General features: G+C 38.4%; 1 protein-coding gene across 18 annotated transcripts in view; it reads left to right on the plus strand.

The window, feature by feature from the left end:
- RBFOX2 (RNA binding fox-1 homolog 2) overlaps window positions 1-13171 on the plus strand; it is a 262366-nt gene that overhangs the window by 149354 nt on the left and 99841 nt on the right. Inside the window, exon 1 of one of the 18 annotated variants that reach the window (XM_073788223.1) lies at window positions 7784-7886. The exons of the other annotated variants lie outside the window; for them this stretch is intronic. The gene's annotated coding sequence lies outside the window, so the exon portion shown is untranslated. Of the gene's footprint in view, window positions 1-7783; window positions 7887-13171 lie in introns of those variants that run through there. 18 annotated transcript variants of the gene reach the window in all.

A 13171-nucleotide genomic window follows, 5' to 3' on the forward strand; every position in this document is an offset into this window, starting at 1 on the left:
TTAGGATATATTAGTTGGATTGATTGTAATTGAGACACCACTCCCCTGTAGCAGGATAGGAAATCAATTCTTAAGTTTTGACCTTCACATTGAAGTTGCACCGTGTGCCATAGGAAAAGAAAGTACATGTTTGGTCTTGGATCTCCTTGCTTCCACTTTGCAGAATGTAACTGCTTTAGACCTTGTGCTCTCTGTTTCTTTCTTTCTTTTTTTTTAAAGGATAATTGTCAATGACCGTCCTCTACAAGGCAATCAAAATAATAGCTCCCAGCTAACCATAAATTTTTTTTTCTTATTTCTACTTTTAGGGGTGGGAAGTTTTGTAACTAGATCAAAAGTGTTACTGATTGATTCAGGAACTAGTAACCTACTGTATACCAAATGATCCTTCTTGAGGCCCCACGTGGTTACTGTTCTCCCTCTAATTGTTGGGCGACTGTTGCTGTTGTTGGCTGCCAAACAGCTGGAGTACCTAGTGCCGTGCCTTACACTCGTAGCACGCGGCGCCTTTATGACATGGGCACAAGCCTGGTAGACTCTGTTAGTCTTCCTCTGCTTATCTCACTTATGACAATTCTACAAGGATTCCTAGATATAAAAGGTATAACAAACCATTGCATTATGAATTAAAACTGACTTTAGGGCTATTGGTATATTCAGCTATACTTTACTTTTCAGTGAAATGGGTACAGAGTCTTTTTAACGCATGTATGTTTATGAATGTTTACTTTGCTATTTACTTAAAAGGAAATTAAAGGATCTTCTTTGCAAAAACGAGAGATGAGTCTTCCCTACTGGAAATCCTGTAATGCTGACATTGCGACTGTGAGAGGTGGAAAGAAGTTGTTACCAGGATCTAACTATTAAGAATCGGAAAAATCTGGGGTTAAGAAACTCACTGTCGGTGATGGAGTGATTGTGTATCTGGATGCTTTGCCGGAAGTGAGGAGGGGCAACTGTGATTTCTAATTCGCTTTGGGGGGAAGCTCCAATATCAGGGCTGCACATTCAGTGAAGCAGCCCCTTTATCATAAAGAGAATTTTAATTAAAGAATGTTCTTGCATCATAAGCAGAGTAAGCGACAGCTGGCTACACTGGGCGTTTATCTCCTTCAAACCACATTACCAGTAATTGCTGTATTAAATCAAAGTCAGAAGAGATTATAGGTCAGAATCAAGCCAAGGGGCTGGTGCCAACCCAAGGATTCCCACACTGCTGCATTGCTGCTGTCAGAGCCCTGTTCCTATCCCCAGAAGGGATGAGTGTCAGGTAATGCCTGACAGTTCACCTGTAAGGCATGAGCATGATGAACACAATCCAAGAAGAGAGGCAGTTACATGTTCAAGACTTTGTGGCCTTGCCTTTTGGTTAGCTTTTCGTTTTGAACACGAGGGTACGGTTTCTCGTTGTGTTTCGGTACTACTAGACAGAACGTGTTACCTGCCTTGCACGTGGGGAGATTTGCTTTGGGATAAAAATCACTTGTACTTTCTCTGCTGTTTTACTTACTAATCTTCCCCTCTTGATCAAGCATGGTCTTCTCACTTTGAGTAATTCCTTCAAGAGAAATGTGTTGCCCTACACTGCCTATGCTTAGGAGCTCCCCCTTCCTCCTTCTGACACAATTATGTAGCTCTTTATGTACTTTCTGCTTCCTATTGAGGCCACTTATTCCTCAGATAATTGATCTGGCTTCATAAATCAGGTAATTCTGAATCTCCTTTAAATGCCCTTCTTAAATTATTGGAGATGATGATGATGACAATGATGATAACAGTAACTATAATATAATATTTGCTATATGCCAGGCATTCATATGTTAACTGATGTAATCATCACATCCACCCTATGAGGTAGGTAATTCTTTTTCCAGATGAAGGACCTGAGGCAGAGTTGTTAAATAACTTTTCCAAAGTTACACAGCTAGAAGTGATAGAAGTACAATTTAAGTCCCAGTGGTTTGGTTCAGAACCCTGGACTCTTTTTTTTTTTTTTTGCAGTACGTGGGCCTCTCACTGCTGTGGCCTCTCCCGTTGCAAGAGCACAGGCTCCGGACGTGCAGGCTCAGCGGCCATGGCTCACGGGCCCAGCCGCTCCGCCGCATGTGGGATCTTCCCGGACCGGGGCACGAACCCGTGTTCCCTGCATCGGCAGGTGGACTCTCAACCACTGCACCACCAGGGAAGCCCAGAACCCTGGACTCTTAATCACACAGTGTGTTGCTTGTGTAGACCAATCAGACCTAATATCCAATACTCTGCTGGGTATTAGGAATATTTTAAGGAGTAAGATAGATTCTATTGTGCCTGCCCTCCTGGAGTGGGAGAGGCAGAAATAATATGTATGACAAGTTGGAAAGGATATGTACAAGTGCTAAGAGTGTATGTAGCAGGGGTCTAACCTAGACTAATCCAAAATAATTTTCAGAAAAACTTGCCTTTTTGCTTCTGCTTATATCTCATACCACTATACCCATAATCTTCCTTTTGATAAGATTTTTTCTGTAATGTTTTAGGGCATACTGGGGACTTTCCCCTACGTCCCTTTACCAGTCCGCACACCCCCTACAAAGAAAATAACTAGCCCTCTGCAAATTCATTGCAGTAAGTAGGGCAGGAATTCATTTAATTTTTAAACAGCTCTACTGAAGTGTAATTGATATATAATAAACTGCAAATATGTAAAGCTTCCAATTTAAGTTTTGACATATGTATACACGCGTGAAATCACCACAGCCATGATAATAAATACATTAATCATCTCCAAAAGTTCTCTTGTGCCCCTTTGTAATCCTTCCAGTTCCCACCCAGTCCCCGCACATTTCCAAGCAACCACTGGTCTGCTTTCTGACACTATAGATTAGTTTTCATTTTCTATTATTTTATAAAAATGGGATCATACAATAAATACTCATTTTTACCTGGCTTCTTTCACTCATTGTAGTTAATTTGAGATTCATCGTTGTTATTTCATATACCAGTGGTTCATTTATTTTTATTGCCAAGTAATAGTCCATTGTGGATATACCACAATTTGTTCAGCATTTATCTGTTCATGGACATTTTCAGTTTTAGGCCATGACACATAAAACTGTTACGAATATTCATGTACAAGTCTTTATATGGATATATGTTTTCATTTCTCTTGGGTAAATGGAATGCATGAATCATATGGTAGGTTATAATTAACTTTTTCAGAAATTGCTAAACTGTTTCCACATTGGTTGTACCATTTTACATTCCTGCCAGCAGTATTTGAGACTTTCTGTTCCTCCATAGCCTTGTCAGCACTTGGTATTGCAGTCTTTTTCATTTTAGTCGTTCTAATAGGCAGGTAGTGGTATTGTTGTGGTTTTAATTTCCTAAGAAGTAGTGATATTGAGCATCTTTTCAAGGGTCTATTTAGCATCCCTGTATATTCTTTGTTCAAGTGTCCAAATCTTTTGCCCATTTTTTAAAAAAATGGATTACATGTTTTCTTATGGTTGAGCTTGGAGAGTTCTTATGTATTCTGGGTATCCTTTACCAGATATATGCTTTGCAAATGTTTTCTGTCAGTTACAGCTTGTCTTTTTATTTTCCTCACAGTGTCCTTTGAAGAGCAGAGTTTTTAATGAAGTCCAATTTATTAATTTGCTCTTTTATGAATTGTGCTTTTGGTATCATATCTTAGAAATCTTTGCCTAATCCAAGGTGGCAGAGGTTTTCTATTTGAATCTTTATAGTTTCATGTTTTACATTTTTAGGTCTATGGTTCATTTTGAGTTAAATTTTGTATATGGCATAAAGTATGGATCTAGGTTCATTTTTGTTGCATGTGGATATCTAGTTGTTCTGGTACCATTTGTTGAAAAGACTATTCTTTCTCCACTGAGTTGCCTTTGCACCTGTGGATCTATTTTTGGATCTTCTGTTCTGTTGCATTGATCTATTTTTCTGTCTTGACACCAGTACCGCACTGTCTTATAGGAATGTGAGTATTAGGGGATTCAGTAGACTTCAGAAGAGTGGTAATGAGGTATGCTATACCTCAGATAATAGCATTTGCTTTTAGCACATACTAGAAAAAAGATAGTCGTAATCTTCGAGAACCTATTTTTGAATAGTGGAATGAAGTGGAGAAAAATACTATGTTCATGGGCTGGAAGACTCGATATTCTTAGGATAGTAATTCTCCCCAAACTGATCTATAGATTCAGTGTAATCCCGATCAAAATACAAGCAAGATTTTTATAGAAATTAATAAGCTGATTCTAAAATTCATGTGGAAATGCCAAGGACCTAGAAGAGCCAAAACAACTTTGAAAAAGATAAACGAAGCTGGAGGACTAACACAGCCAGATTTCAAGCTCCAATAATTAAGATAGTGTGGTGTTGGTGCCAATATTAAGATATACCGTTTAATGTTATGCAATGAGATTGTGTCTGTTAGGTTTTGCGGCATAACAAACCTCCCCAAAACTTAATGGCTTAAAACAATGTTAATCATTTACTTGCTCACAGTTCTGTAGGTCAGGAATTTGGGTGAGTCTCCTAGTATGGGGAGGCTGGGCCCGAGTGGTCTAGGATGACCTCACTTTCATGTCTGGCAGTTGGCAAGCTAATTAATTGGTTGGGAGGCGCAACTGGAACAGCTCATCCCTCTTCCACTTGGTTTCTTACCCTTCACAGTTCTTCACATGGTTGGCTCAGGGTTCCAGAGGGGAGCAGGAGAGGGCCAGTCCCTGTGGACAAGCACCTGTCAAGCCTCTGCTTGTGTCACATTTACTGATATCCCAATGGCCAATGCAAGTCACAAAGCTAAGACCAAATTCAAGAAGTGGAGAGAAAATTTCACCTCTTGAAGGGAGGCTGTGAAATACTGTGACCATTTTTGTAATCTACCACAGAGATATTATGAGTTAGTTGAGATGAAACTTTTTGTGGAGGGTAAAAGTCTCTATAATATAATTATGTGGAATCATTTGTAGACATATTTCTCTAACAGTATGAGAATATTTACAGTTATTTTCTGTATGTAAAGGTTATATCTTTACCCTTATCTTTTATGTACTATCTGTCTTTGCAGATTTAAAGTGAATGTCTATTGTCTTATGATTTATGGATACATTTTACCTTAGTAATACTGAATTAGAATGAAAGCATAATGAAAGACATTTCTAACAAAAATGCTAACTCCTGGCCTCAGAGACTGCATGCCATGTCTGTCACTCCAAATAGAAGAATACATTTCAGCCGTAGCATGGCACCCCTGTTAATACGCATACTTCCTTTTGTACCATGTGTCACACAAAGGAGTGTTTCTGTACTTCACCGTGATTTGCTCTTCTCTGGCAGATATAATTTAAAGCATTTCCACTGGTGTAGAAAATTCAGCAATTCTCACAGTACCTTAGAACCAGTGGAAGTCTTATATAAATATTTTTGAACAGGTGTTTGACTTTGTTGCATATATTTACCTGCCTGCCTTTCTGTAAGCACCCTAAGTATGACTTTGCCTATGCCATGCTGGTTTGTGCATTTGGAATGCTGTCCCACTACCTCAAAGCTCCCCACCATCGACCCCAATCCATCTGGAAAACTCTTACTAGCTTTCCACAATTCATTTCCAGCATTAACTGCTTGTGAGCTATTCCTAGGCTCCTCCACCCTCGGAAATTAGATGGCAGCAGTGGTGGCTGCAGCAGCAGTTGCCTCTTTATTTTTCTCCCAAGCCATGTTGTGATAGGTATGGCATTTATCACGTGGTGTTTTGGTACTTACTATTTTCTGCTTTCTCTCCCCTATTGTCAGCTCTTTGAGAGCTTTTCCTATTCCTAGGACTTCATACAGTGCTAGTGGCATCTTGGTTGAATGAATGAAGGTTAACTGAATGAACAAATAAGAGATGGTCTGTGCATGGTGATTAATTCATTTACCTCTGATTTGTATTTTCAACTAATAAAATGCAGACCCTCCCTTTTCATATACTGATGGGCATATCTGTGTAAAAGGTACTGGCTTAATTCTTTGAGAGAAATACCAAGATGAACTGACAGGTCCTACCCCTAACAAAATCATCCAATTAAAAAAGTATGCCTAAAAATGTAAGACACAGAAGCAAAAAACAAAACAAAAGTCCACCTTGATAGAGGCAGCAGTGGGTAGTTGAATGTATCAATAATTATTTTTGTATTTACTTGCCACTTGGAAGACCAAGAAGTAGCCCAAGGTAGAAAATCTTATTAAAGTAGGCATCGTGTCTATTTTTCATTCTGATCATGAATTTATCAATTTTGCTGCCATCTTTTTACTGATATTACTGAAACAGCTCTCTCTCAAAACTTCTCTTGGTCTCCTACTTGCTAAATTCAGTCATCTTTTCTAAATTCTCATTCTCTTTAACCTTTCTGTATCTCTACTCAACATTGTTATATACTCATCTCTGGTATCAATTTATGAAATACTTTCCCTAGTGCAAGGGACACAGGATAGTAAAGAAAAGAGGAAGAAAGTAACACATGTCCTCTGTGTCCTGGCTTTTGTGAATAGTACACAATCCTGCTTAATCTTTTTATCCTTTGTTGCTATTTCTGCCTTCTAGAAGTGAGTATTCCTTAAGGTTCTATTTTCAGCTCTTTGCCTTGTATCAACTGTTGTCTCTTTCCCTCTTCCCTCCATCCTTCCTTCCTTCTCCTCTCCCTCCCCACCTCCTCTCTCTTTCCCTTCCTCCCTCTTTCTCCCTCTCTTTCCTTTTTTGAAGTACACGCTGTGGACTAAATCATTGCAGCCTGACTGTTCCTCCCAAACTCCTCTTGGATCTTCATTTCTAATCCTGACCTCTCTTCCGGGGCTGCCACCTACAACTCTGAGTACTTGTTAGACATTTTCTATTGGACCTGCCACAACTTCAAACCAGTTCATGCTTCTGACTTCTCTCATTTAGCAGTGTTATCCTTATTTGGCCAGTCAGCTAGACTTAGAACCTCAATGTTATATTTAATTTCCTTCTCTCTTATACCCTTTTTCTGAAGTCTCCAGTTCCTGTGGATGCTGTCCTTGTAATGTCTCCTACATCTATTCCTTCTTTATTTCTACTGTTAACTTGTGTGTTTTGCATTAATAATCTGTAGACTGTTATAACAGTAGCCCCCGGGACTTCCCTGGTGGTCCAGTGGTTAAGACTCCATGCTTCCAGCGCTTCCACTGCGGGGGCACGGGTTCGATCCCTGTTCGGGGAACTAAGACCCCACATGCCACGCGGCGCACTCAAAAAAATTAAAAAAGAAAGAAACCAAGCAGTAGCCCCTAATTGGCCTCCCCACCTTCTGATTGTTCCCTTTTCCATTCTTCCTGCAGCCACCACAGGCCATTTTCATAAAATGTTATTTTTGTAGCACTGTTTCCCTCTCAAACACTCTTTAAAGATAAGGTCTGAAATACATAGCCTGATGGCCTGGGTCCTCCACAATGACCCAGACCTACTCTTCTTGTCATTTGCCACTATTCACTCACAGTCAAGTAGACTGGTCACACTGATCCCTATGTAAGTCTTACCTATTTCTAACTACGTTATTTTGCCTACATGTACATCTTTCTTGATCTCAGCCCCTCCATCCTCATCTGTCTATCTCAAACTGTATCTCTTTTTGAACTTCTGTGTTATCCCAGTTCACAGCAATCTTTGGAACCTTTTCAGATTACTACTAAAATCAATTTTATACCTTAGAACAGAGGTCTTTGCAATCTTTGCCGAAGCATTCTATCCCGAAGCCTAACTAGTATCTTTGAACACTCTTGGTAGGATTGTGGCGTAGGCAGAAGGGAAAGAAAAGGAGAGAAGAAAACAAGAATGAGAGAGTAGAAAAGAGAAGAATCTCAAATATTTTCTGATTATCCAGTACTGGGTAAGTCTTGAGATCCCTAGGGTTGTAAATGGTACAAATTATACTACAGTGTCACCAACTGTGTCCTCTGGCATGAGACTGATATGGTAGTCTATCTACTTCATCATAAACAAAACTTAAATTTCATAAATCTCAAGATAATTTCTAGATATCTCACTCTTAAATATCACTAGGTCTCTTTCTCTCTGATATCATTACATTCTGTTTAACAGACACGTTCTAGGTGTGCCAAGTGTTGAAACTTATGGTCTGAATGTCTCTGCTAATGAGATATATAGAAATATATGAAGGGCCATTTTCTATATTCATGTTTCTAATTGATCAATATACAAAAATTTTAATACTGTAAAAGCATTCGTAATACTGCATAGTGTATACTTTTTCAAATGGTGTAATTTGGAATCGTCAGCAAGTAACTCTGAGTTTATTGTGGAGAATTGGTTTTTTTATTTCTGGAATTTTTATTTGAATGGATATAATAGTATTTAAGATTTAAAGGAAATACCTAGTCTGTTCCCTCTGAGGGTGGGGATCACTTAGTAGTAATTTGTGTTGAAAATGTTCACATATTTTTGTTTCTATTTTTAAAATGTCTTTGAAAATGGGAAAAAATATTGAAACGATGTGAAACTTCTGACCCATGCGTAGAATCTCTGTTGGTAAGTAAGGCTACAATAGTCTGCAGAAAGACTGTATGTCAGGAAAGGAGACCCTAACATTTGTAATTTGTAATTTGTAATTTGATCTTTTATAGCATGCTGTCTTTTGTGTGAAAGGTTCGTCTTTCTTTCTATAAGTGCTTTTTAGAATTTTAGTTTCACTAAATTACTGGTCTTAAATTATAACAATTAAAAAAATTTACAGAAAGAGCTAAGTAAAAGACAAGAAGAAGTACAAGGAGTTATAACTCACATATTGAATTATTTTGCCATTTTTCTGAAGGGCTTATTATTTAAACTAGACCTGGGTACTGATTGCTTATCGTCTAAATCCTCCAGTATTAAATGAGAGTTTATATTTATGCCATCATGTTAGGTAAAGCAAAGGTGATAATATAGAGGCTGAGAGAGTATTACTGATGTTTAAAATACTGGTATTCAAAGTAAAATCTGTTTTGATTCCCTTCAACTTATAAAAAGGTAAGTTATAGGAACAGTGAATGCTAATTTAAATGTATTTGACAAATTAGAAGTTTATCTCTAAAGAAATAAATGAAAACCACTATCCCACCCCCTAGAGGTGTTTGTTTTGTCTTATGCCTGTAATATGTATGTGTGTCAATGTGTGTGTGTATAAATATGTACTATATATGGCATATATTGGTGTGCATGTCAACCAGTAAGTTATATATGTGTGTATAAATATATAACATATGTAACTTACATGTGAGACACATAAAGCTTATAATTACATATATAATTTATTAACATACATGCAGATACATATGTGCATTTACAAATATGAAATTACACCCTAACCATTATTCAACAGTATAATTTTTTTCACTTAATAATGTATCAGTCACATCTTCTCACCATGTATGTATAGATCTATCCTCAGGAAGAATTTAAAGCTCCAGAGATTGATGAGACCCTCAATAACATATTTGGGGACCACTTCCAGGCTGAAATTAGAACAGTTGTTCTAGAATTTGAGTTACAGTCTATCATCTTAAATATAACACAGTTTGGGAAAATTCCATCTTCTGTGATTAATTCATCAGGTATTGAACTGAGTTAGCTCATGAAGGTTAAGTTTGACAGCCTCACGGCCCTGTATGGTTTATAAGTATCATTATTTCCCAGCCGTTATATCAAGAGAATCTTGGTATCAGTCATATCAAGAAGATGTAATAGTGATTAAGATGCTAGTTTATAAGCATGTGTGTGGCCAGTACCACTGTACTGCTGGACATGAAATGAAGTAGAGGGAAGGTGGGAGGGCAGAGCATACAGGAGGAAGAAGGATTGGAGAATGATTTCATTAGAAGGGAAAATTTAGTATAAGTTTTTATTATAGAAACATCCCTATTGTTATTTCTTTATTACCATTTTAATAACTATATAGGGGACAAGTAGAATGTATATTATAGGTCCTTAAGGTATCAGATCAAAAATTTTATAAGGCTCAATCTCTGTTAAGAATTGGCACAGCAGCGTCTCATAGTTTTAGTGGTGAGAAAGTGACACTATGGAAGTGTCCATTAAGAGCAGCTTTTTAAAAATGTTACTTCCTGTGTGAGAAGTTGCCCCCAGTGTTTAATTTTGGACTGTAGCATTGTCTTGCCTTTTGGGTTTACCTGTGTACTGATCTATTCTCCCATAAACTGCAAATTCCTTGACAACAGAACTGTGCCTGTTCATTCCGCCAGTGCTCAGCACAATACCTTGTGTATAATAGATCAATAAATTTTTAAAATTATACTGAACTGATTTATTGTTGTCCGTCATGTGTAATACACATCGAATCAGGACCAGCAATCTGAAGATAATCTAGTACATTGCAGTGGTCTCTGCCTGATCTCCCAGAACCGATTTAAGGTAAACGCTTAACCAAGAGATCTTCAATGTACTAATGAGGCCATTCTGACTCTTAAAAGACAATTTCTCCTGAACAATACTAAAATAAATTGCGATGACCATAAAAGGAGAAAAATTGCCCTGGGAGTGGAGTGGGCATGGTAAGAGTTAGACTCTTACAAATGCAAATAATCCTCATGGGTTAATCTTACTAAAACATGTTATAATATTACTGGCTCTCCAAGATTAGGGAGATCAGAGTCCCTGAAACTAATTTAGAATTATTTATCATTTTGAACTTTTGAATGTTTGCCCCAAGTAGGGGATTTCTTAGGAATGATAGTTATAAATGGTCTGTCTGTCTTACTGAGCATTTATCTTTACTTTCTGCTCACTCTAGATCCTGTTTGCTAAGAATTACTTAGCAGTTCTCTGGTTTTAGATGGGCCATTTAGGCTCTGAAAGCCAACTCTTTAACCTGCCCTGCATTGTCAGACTGACCTAACACCTGTCTGTGTTTGTTACTGCTTTTAGTATCTGTTATAGAAATATGTGTGCACATGCGTGTTTGTATATAGTGGCAGGGTGGGTATAGCAGCTTCCTAAAAGGGGAGAAGCAGCTGGCTTTTCTGAAGAGACCTTTCCACCCCCATCTTTTTGCAAGCAGCCTGAGTTAATCCTTCCATGTTTGATTGGAACAGCTGAGAGAGTCTCTGGCATATCTGAAGGTTTCCAGTGGACTCATGTTGCCTCAGAGTTGGGGCCACCTTCCTCTTTTCTAGTGCTGGTCCTGCCAGCTGTCCTAGCTTCTGTTAAAGCACAGCAGAGGAGGTGTTAAATGATACAAATACAAAAACATACAGTGTCATGAAAGAGCTCCTTTTACTGCCTGTAACAGCGTGACTTCATTTCTCTCCCATTCCTTTCCACGCACAAGGATTTTACACTGTTAATCCTAACACCTGTCTGTGCTGGAGACAGTAAGAAGGGTGTGTGTATTCGTGTGTGTGTGTGTGTGTGTGTGTGTGTGTGTGTGTGTGTGTACATACACGTACGTGCGCACGCGTGTGCGAAGTCCCGCCCAAGAAGAAATAGAGAATACCAGTCCCATCTGCCTTTCCACGTCCTGGATTGGGAGTGTTCCCTCTGACGTACTTAAAGCCTAGAATATATATATATCACTTTGGATCCTGGATACCTTGTGCTTCCTACCGTTTTTGGTGCCACTTTAAGGAGCCCGCGATCCCTTCCTTGGCTGTCATTCTCTACCTCTTGAGTTTCTGGAGGAGTTGTCAGTTTAAAACCAGCAGTAACAGCAAATCTCTAATGTAGTTTTCAGTCTGTAGCTAGTAACTCCATTGGAGCTTTTTGTTTTCCCTGAAAAACAGCCATTTCTTCTGTGTAGTATTGAGTCTTATTGGGGTGGAAGCCTGGCCTGAAGCAAGCTCTTTCTTCATCACCTGAGCCAACATACCTATCTGCGTAGACTGGAAGTCAGCCAAGGATTTTTTTGGTGCTACCAGGTTCCTTTGGACAGGACAGCCAGATCAAACAAGGCAAAAGCTTAGACACTTTTTGTACTGTCTTTATTGGAAGATTTTTTCCCCTTTGCTATGTATGGTGTATATTGTATGGATTATCAATATCCTGTTGTCCAGGTAAGCTGAGGGTCATAACTTGTTTCTAGATAGTACTTGATGGTGGGATGAAATGCTTATAAGCTTCCTGTCTTCTGACCTGGTACCATTCAGAGCATAGATTTCCCAAATTTGCTGTAACAGGAAGTTTGTGTTTTATAGTATTGAGGGCTGGGCAGCGGTGGTTGCTTTCAATCCTAGAAGTTGTGAAACTTCAGAAGTCCGTGTGTGTGTGGTTACCCACATGCGTGTGTGTGTGTGTGTGTGTGTGTGTGTGTGTTTTAAATACTGGGCTTGGCATTATAAATGTAACATAATTAAGCCACCATATATATTATAGTAAACTTCAGGCTTCATTTTGAGTCGATGAGAAGCACAGATGGTGGTTTCCAAATGTTGCTGTATTTTTCAGATAGGTAATATACAGTAGAGGGCACTCTCTTCACACTTAACATTTTAGACTTTCTGTGATGGGATCACTGCCATCTTAATTATTAACTGGTTGAAATCTAGAATCATAAAAATGTAGGCCTTTATCAAGCATATTCCTGAATAACTATTTGCCTTTAATTAGTAGCAGTACAGTAAATGAAGTTGAAGTTAAGGATTCTGGATTCTGAGTCAACCTATGGTATTAACACCTCCATGTCATGCTCAAATAGCTTCATTTTTCTTGACTTCACTTTCCTTGTATATAAAATGAAGGGGTTGGACTAGGTGATTTTTCATATGTCATGATTCTTTGAAATATTAATTGTACTGAAAATCTAGAATAGGAAAATAAAAATGGTTAATACAATTATATCTGAATTATAGACTCTACGTAGTTTCTCAGTTTGGTTTAGTTTGTTTTTATGGCATTTAATTTTTTTTTTTTTTTTTTTACAGATTGCCATTTCTTTAATAATTAGCTCCTAAGTTATGGATTGGACAGAAATGCATAGGGTTAAAGGAAGTGACAAACCAGTATATCTTATTAGGTATTTTGGGCCTAAAGGCTAACCCACGCTATTTTTTTTTTTTTTTTTTTTTTTTTTTTTTTTGCGATACGCGGGCCTCTCACTGCTGTGGCCTCTCCCGTTGCGGAGCACAGGCTCAGCGGCCGTGGCTCACGAGCCCAGCCGCTCCA

This window comes from Tursiops truncatus, chromosome 11 (assembly GCF_011762595.2).
Source record: "Tursiops truncatus isolate mTurTru1 chromosome 11, mTurTru1.mat.Y, whole genome shotgun sequence".
Lineage (NCBI taxonomy): Eukaryota > Metazoa > Chordata > Mammalia > Artiodactyla > Delphinidae > Tursiops > Tursiops truncatus.